Source organism: Rattus norvegicus, chromosome 5, assembly GCF_036323735.1.
Source record: "Rattus norvegicus strain BN/NHsdMcwi chromosome 5, GRCr8, whole genome shotgun sequence".
Taxonomy (NCBI): Eukaryota; Metazoa; Chordata; class Mammalia; order Rodentia; family Muridae; genus Rattus; species Rattus norvegicus.
This window is the reverse complement of record NC_086023.1, coordinates 75384996-75399917: the sequence shown is the minus strand read 5'-3', so window position 1 is coordinate 75399917 and position 14922 is coordinate 75384996.

Sequence of the window (14922 nt, the reverse complement as noted above, 5' to 3'; positions counted from 1 at the left end):
TTAAATGAGGAGGGAAAACCCACCCTACATGTGAGAAACATCATCCTATGGGCTGGTAGGGGTAGAAGGGACCCTGGAATGAGTGAAATGTAGAAAGTGGACTGAGCACCAGTGTTCATTTCTCTTTTCTTCCTGCCATCGGCTGCCTCTGTTGCTACGCCTTCCCAACCTTGAGGGACTATACTCTCTTTTTCCTGAAGTTGTGGTGTCAGGCAGTTTGTCAGAGGAATTAGTACATTACCTAATACAGCATGATCCCCAGAAGGGCTGTGGCTCCACTTGCCTGTCCAACCTCTTGTGGTAAGCAAGGCTTTCTGCATTGGACCGGGTAGACCTACCACAAAGGCTGGTAGAAGTGAATCCCCCTTTGATCTCATTTCTTCTATGAAAGCTCTCTAAATGCAGACTCCACTAAGAAAAACTTGACAGGCAAACAGTAGGTACAGCGTTTCACTGGCTTCTTCACTGCCTACTGCTGTTCAGTCACCTTGAAGAGCACTTCTACTCATGTTCATCTTCATCTCAGGAAGTCATTTAGTGTATGCCAGGGAAACCCCTTTGCTGGTGAAAGAGGTGAAGTGTCCATGCCGTGTGGGTTCATCGTCTTACTGAGTACTTGCTGTGCACTCGTGTGGTGTTTATTGCTGTCAGCTACACTAGCAGACGAGAAAGTGAGATTTGAAGAGATCAACTGACTTCTCCAGGAGGCTATGGTCATCCAGGATGCAGTGGTCACTTCCATATCTTGAGCTAAGTATCCAAGCAGAAGGAACTGCTGTTTGACTTTATGAGATGATTCTAGAGCACACTCGGAGAAAGAAATTTTATACTTTCTCGGCAGTCTCCATTAACAAAGCCCTCAGGAGGAGAACTGCAGATCAGTCCCATAACTTCAAGAATTCCTCGACAATAAACCTTAGAGTTATTCCAGATTGCAAAACCACTCGCATTTCATTAATTAAAAAGTTCTGTCCGAGATAATAATCAACAGAGTGGCAAAGGACAGTAAAATTCCTCCCCTCTACTGTGGTCCAATACGTCCTATAAGTTCAAAGGACTTCTGCCCTGGAAAGGGAGTAAGCTACTATTTTGACATCAAGCAAAGTGTCTCCTGTTATATTGCTTCTGTACCAGTGGGAGAGACACACACTGATTCCTCCAAAGAATATCCTCAAAACCACTCTTACTGCTGAATCCTCCAATGCCAGCAGTCTCTTAGCACATTGTGTTTAAATAGCCCCTGCCATTAAGGTCAGTAGACGCTGTTGCTTATGACCTACCCACCTAACCTAATGACAGAAGAATCCATTACCACATGTATTGGCGAATTAAGAAAAGGACTAGAGGATGTTCAGCCTCGTTGTAGAAATTAATAGATATAACATTGAACTCTTATCCAATTGGGCAGCATTCTTTATTCTGTAAGTCCCAAGTGGGTTTTTCATGGGGCATAGTGAAGTGGGGTTGTGCTTTACAGACCAGACTTGCCGGGAACTTACTGTGTAGCTTAGCCTGGCCTTGAACTCACAGTCCCCATGTCTCAACCTTTTAAGTACTAGAATTTTAGACCTGCAACATCATGCCCAGATAATTTATTTAGTGTAAATCAGAGCTCTTGACCAAAGCAAGACTGGAATGTCTCTGTATGGATCATTGACTCAAAATCCAACAGTTAAAGATAAAATGCTCATTAACAGAGACAGCCACTCGCAGTACTCCTGCAAGAATTTTCCAAGAAAGATAGTGCTGGACAGTAGATCTCAGGAACAAAAACACTACTCTCAGGGCTGGCCATATCAGGCACGGAGGTAGGGGCATCTACCCACCTTCATCAAGTTACCTTAGCTGGAGAACTTCTGATAGAATGGTTAATTTTAATTTTCAATTTGACACTCATCACCTGGGAAGGGAATCTCAGGGAGAAATTTTCTGGATTAGATTGGTCTGTAGCAATCTTTATGGAAGATTATGTTTTTTTGTTTGTTTGTTTGTTTGTTTGTTTGTTGAGGGGGAGAACTGTTCAAGATGGGGTCTCACTTTGTAACTCTGGCTGTCCTGAAAGTCACTATGTAGACCAGGTTGGCCTTAATTATCTAGGAAACTGCCGACCTCTGCCTCCCACATGCTGAGATCAAAGGTTCTTATCACTATTCCATGTGGAAGCATCTTTATTATGTTAATTGATGTGGGGAGATTTGCCCACTGTGGGTGGCTCCATTCCCTGACTGGAATCCACCTGTATAAGATGACAGGAAATAGGCTGAGCATGCATATGTCTGGTCTGCTTTTCATTGTGGATCTAATTGCTAACTAGAACTTGAACTTCCTGCTGCTTTGATTTCTCCACACAATGATGGACTATGCTTTGGAATGGTGAGCCAAATCGACACTCATTCCTCTGAATTAACTTGTCAGAGTATTTTATCAGGGCAACAGAAAACAAAACTAAGACACAAACTACCTTAAAATCATCCATCCAATCACCTTAGTCCAACATCACAAAGTGTAGATATCTTGTTATTTGAGTCTTACATCCTTCCAAAACAGTAGTCTCTAGTGTGGCTGAAACAACTGTTCCAAGAAACCTAATAGTGTATATAATTTTGTTGTTCAAGCCTCAGTAAACTGAACTAGATGTCCAAGAATCATCTTTCCTGTACCACTACCACTCCAGAAGAAACTCCAAAGAGAAAACGATAGGGGATGCTGAAGGCCAAGGTGAAGCAGCAATTGTCACATAGAGAAGTCAGTTGTGACCAGATATGTAGACATGTGGGCACATAGATGTTCCGCAGACAGTCATAAGTTCTCCTTCTCCCTGACTCAGCATCTTCCTCTCAATCTGCATGATGTGGCCCCAGCTCACTGCAGATGTTGGCTGTAGATTCACAGAGATGCGGGCCACATAGTGACAATGGCCACATTACCTCTACCACATCTACAGCCCATATAGGAAGAGGCAGTCATCAGGAGAACATGGAGAGTTATGACTAGAGACAACGGCAAAATTCCAACATTGTGAGAACAAAAAACTAGAAGTCATTCTGTACTAATATGCAGTATATGGTAGACATTTCCCCCAATAATATTTGGAGAAAACAGATTTGAAGGATATTACAATGAGCTGAGTGTTTATGGCTCCCCACGTTAGTATGCTGAAATCCTAATCCTCAGTGTGGTGATATGGAAAGGTGGGACCTTTGAGAACTGATTAGGTCATGAGGGTGGAGCTGCTCAATTACCAGAAGAGTGCCCCAGAGAGATCCCTTGCCCCGTTAGTGTTATGAAAACAGCAAGAAGCTATCGCTAAGACCAGAAAGTAGACTCTCTGAAAATAGCAAGACCAATGATGTCTTCATCCAGGACTTCCCAAACGAAGTATTGGAAATAAGTGTCTGTGGTTTATAAGCCATTCAGTCTGTGTTGTTTTGCCATAGAAACCTGAATGGACACAGACAAGCAATACTCATCTCTGACCTGGAATTTAGAGGGAATTGTGAGCCAAAGGCATTAGCAGGCTGCCAATCATCAAAGGCCAGTAATGGAGTCCCACACTTAGGCAGGAGGCATGCTAGGTAATAAGAACAACGAGGCCCCCTGAATAGGCTCAACTAATTTTGCACAACAGCGAAACAGAAAAACTGGTTGGGGAGAAGGTACAAGAATATAAATTTCATATATATATATATATATATATATATATATGAAAATTTAAAAACACATAAATTAAAAACCTGCACATGACCTGTATGAATCCTAAACACAATCATATAGACTAGGCTTTTTATCAAGCTCTTATTAAATTGAATTTTTGAAAAATAGTAGGGGAAGTACAAGTTTTTAATTACTTGTGTGTCTGCTGTGTATATGAGGAAGCACAGAACAATGGCTCGCTGAACATGATGTTGTGTGTCTGTTTCCTCTGAAATTAAAACATTCCATCTTAGAGGGAAACATCGTAAAACATGGTGCCTAAATAGAAAGTGAAAGTATCACGTATTTTCAGGACTTGATGTTTACAAGGAGGTGACACAACAAGATGGTCTAGGGAGAGATGAAACATTCCATCCTTCAGAGAAACTCCTTAAGACCGGAAGTAAAGAACTCAAAAAAGTTTCAGGAAGTCCCTGAAACTAATCATACTCAATGGATCCCTCCCATCCCCCCATCCCCAGTAAATCACTCTTAGATGAGCAAAGCAGCCTAGAAAAAAGAGAGACCAGAAAAACTGCTTAGAAGAGATGCAAACAGACTGAGACACCAAAAAGACATTCTGCAAACAGTTGAGTTGTCTGCAGGCTGTGTATTTGGTCCCGGTTTTCAGCTCTTGTGAGATGTCCCCTATGCTGATGTGGGCTTTGGAGATGCAGCGTCTGTCTCTCAGTCATTTCTACTTCTTTAAGTAATTCCTCACCCATATTGTTATAAATAACCCCAATAAAAATCATTGGTTCACCAAACCGGACTTTGGTAGTACCTGTCCTTTAGTCTTGAGTGGGCTCCCTGTACTGTGTGAGTAGACATGTGTGTGTTTAATTTCTACAGGAAAAATCTGTCATCCCACGGCCAACTCTGTTACTTATGAACCAAGTAGGTTCAACTGTTCGTTCTCACTTTTCCATCAGTAAAATGGGTATATTTCTTGTAGTAATTTTTTTTTAAGATTGTGAAACAAAAGCTTTAATAGACTATTTCTTTTAACTAAACTCTTGCATTGGACCTTGACAGACCATAGTCAAAATCAAACTGAAGTCGTTTTGCAATAAAGAGCTAAGTCATCAAAAGGGAAGTATGCTGATCATTGTCAAACAACCAAAAAAGATAGATGCCAATTTTCCCAAAGCAGCCACTAAACTAGCATGATGATGCAGTCCTCATACCCCAGACCCCACTCCCATTAAATTCTTTATAAAGCAACTTTATGTTCACCAATTAATTTTTCTATTGTTCTGGCTTGCTTGCCTCCTACAGGGAAATGAACACATCTTTGTGTTATGTCTGTTTTCCCCAGCCCTCTTCCCTTACCTCATCAGAACTCCTTATAGAACAGGGTGTTGCTACGTTCTAGCATCAGAAATAAAGACGATTAAGTTCTTCAAACAGTATTTGTTGCAGTTTTTTCTTTGAACAGAATAAAATGGGCAGTATTTGTCAAGCACACGGGAAAGTTCTTACCAATGGCAACCTAGATCTGTCTTATTGAAACAATGATTTCATGTTCATTCCATGGTATCAGTGCAGTTTTCCTGGTTAAAAAACAAAACAAAACAAAACAAAACAAAACAACCTTTCTGTGACTTCCTATGTCTAATCAGGGTCTTTTCCCTACTCCCGCACTATGCACTAGTATAAACAGATTGATCAGGGTCAGCACATAGCCATGTGGCAGTGAGCAATCCCAGGAAAGCAAATACCTTCCAGAACTGTGCTCTACATCCCAGTGGGGTCCAGTAAGATTGCAAGCATCACTGTACACTGCTACCACTCCCGAACCATTTCCCACCCTGGTCAACAGACTTTGCTTTCCTGCTATGGAGCAAGGGAGAAAGTTTATCTGGGTTGCATGTTGTGGCTTTTCATCTGGTCACCCCTTTCTTGTTACTTTCTGTCGCCATGCTAGCTAGGAGATGGTCTTCCTGAACATTATTAGTCTCAGTTCTGCGTGAGGTCATGCAGGACGATACAGGTGGGCCAAGCAGGAAAGAATATGAACTGCTTTGCCCTGGGCCCCACCCGCCTTGGCAAGCCAACAACCTTAGGCTGGTACATTGCCATGGCATTTGGAAAGAGCAGGGAGGGAAGTGGATGAAGGCCCCACTTTTGTGAGCCTCTTCCTCACCAAAGAGCAAGTAGAGGTCCTCACTGTAACTTCATAGATTTGCTAAATTCCCAGTTGTTGTGTATAATTTTAAAATGCACGCTTGCTCCTTCTTGGGAGCGCTCCCTGAGTTCCTGGCTATGGTCCGAGAACAGCCGCAGCCATGTTGCCAGCTGGTGTTTTCACAAGAGTGCTTTGCTAAGCCGCCCAACATCCATCCACCTGGAGCTACCACTCACTCACTTTGCACCGACTAACCTCCCTGGTGGCTCCACCAGCTGCCAATGAATGCCCCGTGTACCCTTTCTTCTGCCCACCTGAGTCACCATGGATGGAAAACACCAGACAATTTTAATATTTTAAAAAAATCAGTGTGGAATCTATTGTCTTAAACTCATCAGCTATTTATATTAGAATTCTTCCAGTGGCTGCCCAGTTCTAATAGCCCCCGGGCCTTCATGGTGTCCATGCTCCTCTCTCCAAAGCCTGGTTGAAAAGCCCCTTGATCTATGTCATCTCCTCTCCTTCCTCCTTGGACCCAGTAAACCACCTCTAGATCTTTGCCCAGAGATTAGCTTCTTCCAGCTTTATTGACGCAATCAAATAATTAGGGAACCTCCCCCTACACCCACTGGCCCATGACTAGCTGTGGGGATAGACATCTGCTTTGTGGGAGTTTTTCTTTCTGTAGAGACTTAATCAGTAAGGATCCTACCCTTGAGCAGGTAACAGAACAACCCATCTGCCATGAGGAGTATGGTCAATAAAAGGGGATATGTATGAAGGAGTGAGCCATGCTAAGTGCTATAAGGGGTTTCCCAGGAGGGCAGTGAACCAAAGGGGTCAGGGGAGGCTTCTGGGTAGGTGCAGCAGAGGTTTCTGGAAGATTGGTGGACCTACATGGCGGAAGGCAAACATGATGATTTTATCTATATTGTGGTGCCCATTGAAGTCATAGGAACAGATGACCTAGAGAAGTATAGATGAGAAGGCTGCCCAAGTAAGGCCTTGATTTCTTGGATGGTTCTCTAAAGATATCCATACAGGGCTTTCCAATGGGCCTTAACAAGGGCAGGATCCAAGCTCATAGGGGCTGCCCTGCTTGATGCTTTGTGACCTTTTCTGAGATAGGCTCTGGGCTAAGAGATAGCCTGTTTCCCCAGGATACCCCTCTTACAGGCTGTTTTCCATAGGCAATGAATAGCTCCCACACACACCCTGCTTGTCAGCCACCCTTTGCTCTGACCCCCCACCACTACTTATCAATAGGCTGCTGGTTTTAGACTCCCCATGACAAGTACCTTGTGCCTCTATGTCTCTGGACTCTGAATAAAGCTCAGAGCTATCCCAGAAGCTTCCAGACAGAGTAAAACAGGCATTGTTTCCTTCGTAAGACTTGTCCACTCCTTCCTTACCTGGTGTGGAGCAGAGGTAGACATGTAGGGGTGAGATCTGATGATTCCTTGCTATATCCTTCAGTGATCAATGGATATCAATAGAGGATAGGGCTCTTGTATCAGAAGAAACCATGATGATGACATAAATTTGCTGGGTGGAGAATTAGTCTCTCCTCTCCATGAAATGACCTTTTCCCTGGAATGGCTTAGGTATAAGGCTGTAGCTTAAAGTACAATAATAAACACCTGCTTTTCCAGAGATATAAAATAGCTCTCAGGACAAATCCAGCTCCTTTCTGTGCATACTTCACTCCATAGGGCACCACCTAAAGGAGATCGTGAATCCAGGTGCAGAAATACTATCATAGGAGTTGACGAAGTCTTTTTTTCCTTTTTCTTCTTTTAGTTTTCTTCTCCCTTCCACTCTGATTGAAGTTGAAACATTCCAAAACTCACTTTCCAAAACCTACATTTCTCCAAAGGCAGAAAATAGCTCGCTTTCAAATCTACTGTAAAGATTTCAGTTGAAAAATAATAAAAATAAAATTAAAAAGTAAAATAAAAATAAGAACCAAACGCTGCTGGCATTTAATCTGACTACAAATTGAAAGCTATACTGGTGTTTACATGGCTTGGGGTTTTATTAGGAAAGAGTTGCCTGGCATTGATAATATGATGTTTAGCAGGAATAAAATCCCGGCTCTCCATTTTTCCATACTTTGGGGAAATGAGACCTCTCCCGGCTTTGCACACTCAAGGGCTCATTCCACAGGAAGGTGCTTGATGCAGGACTCAAATGAGAAGTATGGCGGCCATCACTTGGCATCAGGAATAAACATATGTAAAACCTAGCTGGTGTGCCACCAGGCCTCAAACACAGTACTGCCAATCCCACTGCACACGTGAGGAAACTGATGCTCAGCTGCCTTATGATTCTGCAGACTGGGACCACCCAGGCAGTTAAGGAAGAAAACAAGAATTTGCATCTGAGATTGCCTTCCTCCATTTCTAGATAACACCGCAAAGAACAATGTTGTTCCAAACGCCCAAAGCCCCAAAGATGAGCAACTCAAGTTCTACTGAGCTGTGAGTGTTGGCTGAACACCTCAGCCGATGATGATTTGAAGCTATGTTCAGACCCTTGTTCTCAGAGTCACCCCACGAAAATGAATATTTCTCAGCTGGAGAAAGTTCTCTCATCCACAGAAATGGGCACTTGCATTTTCCATAAGAGTAGTTTAACAGTGAGGTACAGGCTGAAGAGATAGCTCAGTGGTTAAGAGCACTTGCTGCTCTTCAGAGGATTTAAGTTTGGTTCCTGGCACCCACGCTGGGCAACTCACAACAGCTTATAACTGCAGCTCCAGGAAAGCTGACAGTCTCTCTCTCTCTCTCTCTCTCACACACACACACACACACACACACACACACACACACACAGAGAGAGAGAGAGAGAGAGAGAGAGAGAGAGAGAGAGAGGAGGAGATCTTAAAAATGTGAAGTGGTTAATGTTTGTTAAAATACTTGAGGGATAATTCACTTGGAAATCCCTTTCCTCTTCTCTGAGTCATAATGGAACCTTATAATTCTGTGGCCGTTATAGTAAATATCATAGATCATCCCCCCAGGGCACTATTCCCTCTGCAAGTTTCTCAGGGACATCTTGAGGGAAGTCAGGAAGGCTGGCTCATGGTGTCAATAGACACCTATACACCTGTGGAAAAAATGGAGATTTTTAAACTGCTTTTTACTAGAGTTGCCCTGCAGAGGCCCCAAAGTCATGGTGTCTACACGTATAAAAGGAGTGGGTCTGATGAATAGAGAAAAGAAGCCAGGATGATAAATTGGAACCATACTCAAGAAGTTCCCAGAAATAAGAAGTGCTCAAAAATGATGGGGAACCTGCCAATCACAGAGATGAAGAGAAAGGGCGAGATGGGCAAGATCAAACTAAGATTTGTTGTGGACGAGCCTTGGCTTTGTGTGGGGCTTTCCCTGATCATTTCAGAGGTTTTGGAAAATGGTCTAGGTCTCTGGCCAAAATACTTGACGTTCTCTATAGCCTAGAAAGGGAATTTCCACAATGGAGGACAGAAACCATAGCAATGGTCCTCGCCCTGGTCATGCTGTGTAACCTTATGCACATATTTGAGGAACCCAGCCCTGGAAAGCCATTAACTCTGGACAGGCCAGTCTTGGGCTTGATACATGTGTGAGCAGAAGCCATGCACTGAAGACAGAACCAACAAGGCTTGGGGGCTGGGGTTCTCTAACTGTACATTGTACTCAGGGAGGGTGCGCCCCAACCTCACAGGGCCTGCATTCCCTGGGTAGAAGAAGCAGGCCTATGCCATGCTATACGATGCCTGCGCTCTCCTATTTCATCATTTCTGGCTCAAAGCAGGCCTGCAATTTTCATTTCTTTATGGGCTTAAGTAATCTATTGCAAATGGCTCCAGCAGGCTGTAAGGCATCCTTGTTGAGGAAACAGTTCTTTCTCTTCCGAAGCTTTCTGGTTGACGGCTTGTGGAGCTGAGGCTGGGTAACTGTTTTACATTAGCTGTAATGGTGTTTACATTGGATGGACCGATGTTTAAATCGCTGAACATATCTGTTATTAGTAGGGAGGCAGTGGCATTGTTTAGCCCAAGTATCTGGGTGGGTGGAGGGCGCTCCTATTAGCATTGATAATATTTTACAAGGGACCTTGCAGGGACGTTTATAATAAAGCGGTGCTGTTTATCTCATCAGGATTATCGTTGGAGTAACTTTAATTGTATTCATATTAAACATATCAGTGTTAGAACTGATGTAATATGTTTAGCATTAATATGAAGGTTGCTAAGTTGGGGGCTTTTAAGGTAGAATTAAAGTGCCGGGAAGACAATAGAACATATGGAAAGCATTTGGGGGGGGGGGGTTCTGTTCTTGTCTAACAAGAAGGATTAGTGCTCTAGCTGAGGTACACTCTAAGATGAACAGTGGGCTGTAGTGCTACCATCTGCTCGGCTTACTACGCGATTCTCTTGGCCGGCTCGGGTGCTCTCGCGATTGCTCTCCCTTCCCCGTGTTCTCACATGCTCCACCAAAGCCCAAATGTCAGGGATACTTCAGATGCTTTGCAGCTGGCTGTCGCACCCAGAGACATTTCAAAATGGATTTTGTAATGGCTTATAAAAGTCCCACATTGTGCACGAGCGGTTATTGAGTGTGATATAGTGTGCACAAGAATGTTCCAAATTCCCTCCGCGCCGTATCCATCAATCTGGCTCTATTAGGGTTGGCAGGATAATGGCTGGAGTGAGGCTCTGGACTTTATCTGCAGCTGAAAGAAGCATCCTAATTATCTACTCATCAGAGCAGCCCCACTCCTGGCTAGTGGAGATCTTTGCCAGTTCAGCCCCAGAAATTCCAAATCCTCCCAGTCACCCGCCAGGCGCACGGAGGCAGGATGCAAGACTGTGTCCAGCCCAGCTGGGGAACATAGTCCCAGTAAATCCTGGAACTCAATCTGACTGCCCAGCTGGAAACACTGTTCCAGTTTTAACCCGTGGAGGCTCAGTTTCCTGATGCTTTCCTCCCACTGGGTTCAGTTCCCACTGGGCCCAGAAGGCTCCCTGAGGATACATTGCAGAGATCGGGATCCTGCTCCACCTCTCAGAAGCCCCTGTCTTCTGCAATGTGGGAGTAATACCTGTGTCTCCCTAATGTTACTGATGAGTCTGACAGCACTTTGAATGACATCTGCACCACGCTGTACCATCATGTTAGTGAACAATTTAAAACTCCAGTGCAGCGTTAAGGTTCTGGGGGAAATGCATGTCTTGCCTGATGGAGATACATACGCTCTTTCAGAGCATTCAAAGAATATTCATGAAGACTTATATTCTTTGCAAAAGCACTTCTTGTTAATATTGCAAGCTCATGCACAAGCTGTAAGCTTGTATTAATATCGTAAGTGTATTATTTTTATGGTATAAAAGAGGAAGCAAGGACCAGAAGAGATGAGGTGATTTTCCCGTTAGGTCCTGGGTAATTCCCTGAGCTGTGATCACTGCTACTTAGGCTGAGAGAGATGAGGGTCCTACAGCAACTACTTTTCCTGTTTCCATAGACACCCAATACAAGAAAACCACTTAAGGAAAGACTTATTTTGGCTCAAGGTTTCAGAGAATCCTGTTCATCATGGCCTGGAAGGGACGCTGAAAGGAATGTGATGAAACTGTTCCTATTGTATCCCCAGTCAGGAAGCAGAGAGAGAGAGAGCACCATGCCTAGCTGCTGTTTGCCTTTTCGTTTGTTCAGGCTGGGACGCTTGTCTCTGAGACTCTTCCCACATTTAGGGTAAGCCTTTCCACACCTATGCATCTCTGGAAATGCTCTCAAAGAAACACTCAGAAATGTATTTTCTAAAGGTTGGAGAGACCGCTCAATGGTTGAGAGTACCTGCTGCTCTTCCAGAAGGCTTGAGGTCAGTTTGCAACTTGGCAGCTTGCGACCATCAATAACTCCAAGTCCAGGGAATCCAGTGCTCCCTTTTGACTTCTGACAGCACCAGGCATGAACAGTGATGTCCATACACATGTACAGGAAAACATCAATATTACATACAATAGAGATAAACGAATATCTCCCAGGCGATTTCAAACCCAGTCAAGGGCGTTTAAACATCACACATCTCTATCCTGCTGTGGCTTACCAAGTGACTGGGTCTATACAAATCATTAAGCTGGTATCGGTCTTTGTAGTCCTTACTCACCAGATGGCTTTCCTTCCAGAAAGTGCTTAGGAGGTGTGTAAACGTGTGAAACGCATGAGGTTAAGCATGAATAACTGTAACGTGGGGTGCAGAGGACTTAGGAGCCCTGAGGTGCAGTGTGCTGGAACTGAGAATCGGACACCTCAAAGGTCAGTTGGAAAGACCGGAAGAGTCTTGCAGAGGGGGTGGAATGTGAACTGTACTTGGGATCTTGTACATGCAGAGGCAGACACACATGCTTTAGACAGCAGCAACAGGGTTAGCAGTGGTCCAGCTCTTGTTTAGAAAGGTAGAGGAACATGACAGGAAGGCAGGTTCTTTTCTGAAGACTCCAGTGATGAGTATAGAAAGGAAGAGAGCGACACATCCCTCTAGAGCTGATGGATGGCAGATTAGTGCAAGCTGAGGTCGGGCTTTAATGGTTAAGAAATGGGAGCCCAAGGAACAGCCAGTAGTTAACTGTGGTTAAATGTCTGCTATGTAAGCCTGAGAGCCTTAGTTCAGAGCCCAACTCCCGTAGGAAGCTAGATGCAATAGCATGTTCTGCAACCCAGGCCTAAGCAGGAGGAGTAGAAGAGGGAGAACGAGATGAGTGGACTACCTGGCCAGCCAATCTAGCTAAAAAACAAGCAAGTCTCAGAGTCAATGGGAGAGCCCATCTCAAAAATATAAATTGGCAAGTTGTCCTCTGCTCTTTACATGAACACTGTGATGCACATGCCGTCATGCACCACACACACACATACACACACACACATACTTAGACCCACAAAATAAATACATGAAATGGTAATTCAATGTTTAAAAAGTAAGGAGGAGAGTGATAAAAAAAAAACCACCAAATACATCAACATCTGGTCTCCACATGCACACCAGGATGTGCTGTGTGTGAGTGCACACACACATACACAGAGAAAGATAAAGCACATGAACTGTATGATCAGAGCTACACTTTCAGAAGATTAAATGACACTTTGAAGGAAGTAGATAGGGGGAGGGGTTGAACAGTGGCATAGTAACTCACGCCAACCGTGAGAATCTCAAGACTGATGAGACTGATGTGGCTGAAGAGGGGTCGAGCATATGCATCAGAAAAGTGACAAGCTAGAGCTGCGACCCCATTGGCCTGTTTCCACTGTCAGTCCTTTGGAATCTTGGAGGGGCTCTGGCAGTAGCCCAGAGAGTCTAAGGGAGCAACCAGCAAGATCTGGCCTGGCTATGTTACCAAGCTGATCGGTAGGTGGTGTCTTCATGGGTCCCGCTGGATATATGTTTGGGAGCACGTCTTAGTCACTGGGTCTTCCAGAGCAAAGCACCACAGGTGGATGCCAGAAGCAAAGAATTGATTTTCTCACAATTCTTGAAGTTAGAAAGTATAGTCATGGTTAGTTCCCCTGAAGGTAGCTCTCCACGATTTGCAGATGGTCACGAGTACAGTCTTGAGTGTTTGTGTGCCCTTTAATTCATATATTGAAGACCTTGCTCCCAAAGAGATGATATGAGGCCATGCAGACTCTGAGAAGTAATGTGGTTGTGAGGGTGGATCCTTCACAAATGGATGGGTGCCTTTGTAGAAAACACATCCCCTTACCCACTTCTAGCTTGTAAAGACAGGCTGAAAGGTGCTAGGAACCAAACCTCTGTCTCTCACCAGACACTGCATCCACTAGTGTCTGTCATAGATTTAAAGGCCCTAGAACTAGGTGACAGAAGTTTCCCTTGTTCCTAAACTATATTTTGTCCAAGGAGCCAAAACAGACTTGAGAAAAACCCTTTCTCCCCATACCTTCATGTGGTCTTTCTTCTGGACTTGTCTGCATCTGGATTTCTCTCCTCCTAAGGATGACTTAAATAACTCCTTTTCTCCAAACACACATGCTATGGAGCAGGTGTTTAGGACTTCAACATCTGCATTTGGGAGAGGGATCAGTTTACTATACCACTTTACTCCTAAATGGTTGGCTTGATGTAAATCCATCCCTAGTCAGAGTAAAATGAGGCAATTTCCAAAGCTTGCCTCAATGTCCTAAATAAGGCCTCAGATTCGAGATGACGAGTCAGTGGAAGACAGAGGATGGGTTCTTGAATGAGTATAATTAGAGTTTTATTGATATCAAATAGGCTTAGAAGGGGCCAGTGAGACAATCTGGCAGGCAAAAGTGCCTACATATCTCAAAAATAAGCAGGGAAACTTGAGCTCAATCCCCAGTGGCTGCCCAATGAACAAGAACTAAGGACGTGAGATGCAGTGGTAGGTATCTGTAATTCTGCAAGAGATGGCAGCAGTGATGTGAGAATTGCCTGGATGCTCCAGGGACCAGCTCACCTGGAGAATGCAGCATGGTGGGAACAAGACACATTGCCTCAGAAATGAGGTGGGAGGAGAGAGCAAACATCTGAAAATTGTTTTCTGACTTCCACATTCATGGCTACACATGCACATGTCCGCATGCACACACATGTGTGGTCACACATACACACGCATGCCACATGTATACACACATGTAATTATAGTAAATAACATTAAAAATGAATGAGTGGTCTAATCATGCTCTCACATCACCTGGTAGCTGCTGAATGGGGAAACTGTTATCTGAATCAGGAGAACATCAGTGCAAAAGGTACTGTGTAACAGATATATGGAATTTAATTTTGATCTTAAGAGAGGAAAAGAGGTCTTCCTGAGTATGCTGGACTAGCCTCCCAGACACAGTTTTGTAAAATTACAAGAGGCAGAGGACACTCCCTGAAGCCTTGCAACTAGGTCAACTTTGTACTGTCAGATCACGAGAGGGGTGGGGATGGCAGCCAAGGCAGAAGCCTGTGAAGGTTGAAGCTATAGCTGGCTCCTCGCAGGAGTGAGTAGTGTTCTGTATAGGGTAGAAGCTGCTGACTCCTCCCTCTGACTCTGGTTAGTACTGATTCTAAAAACCAGTTACGTGTTACAT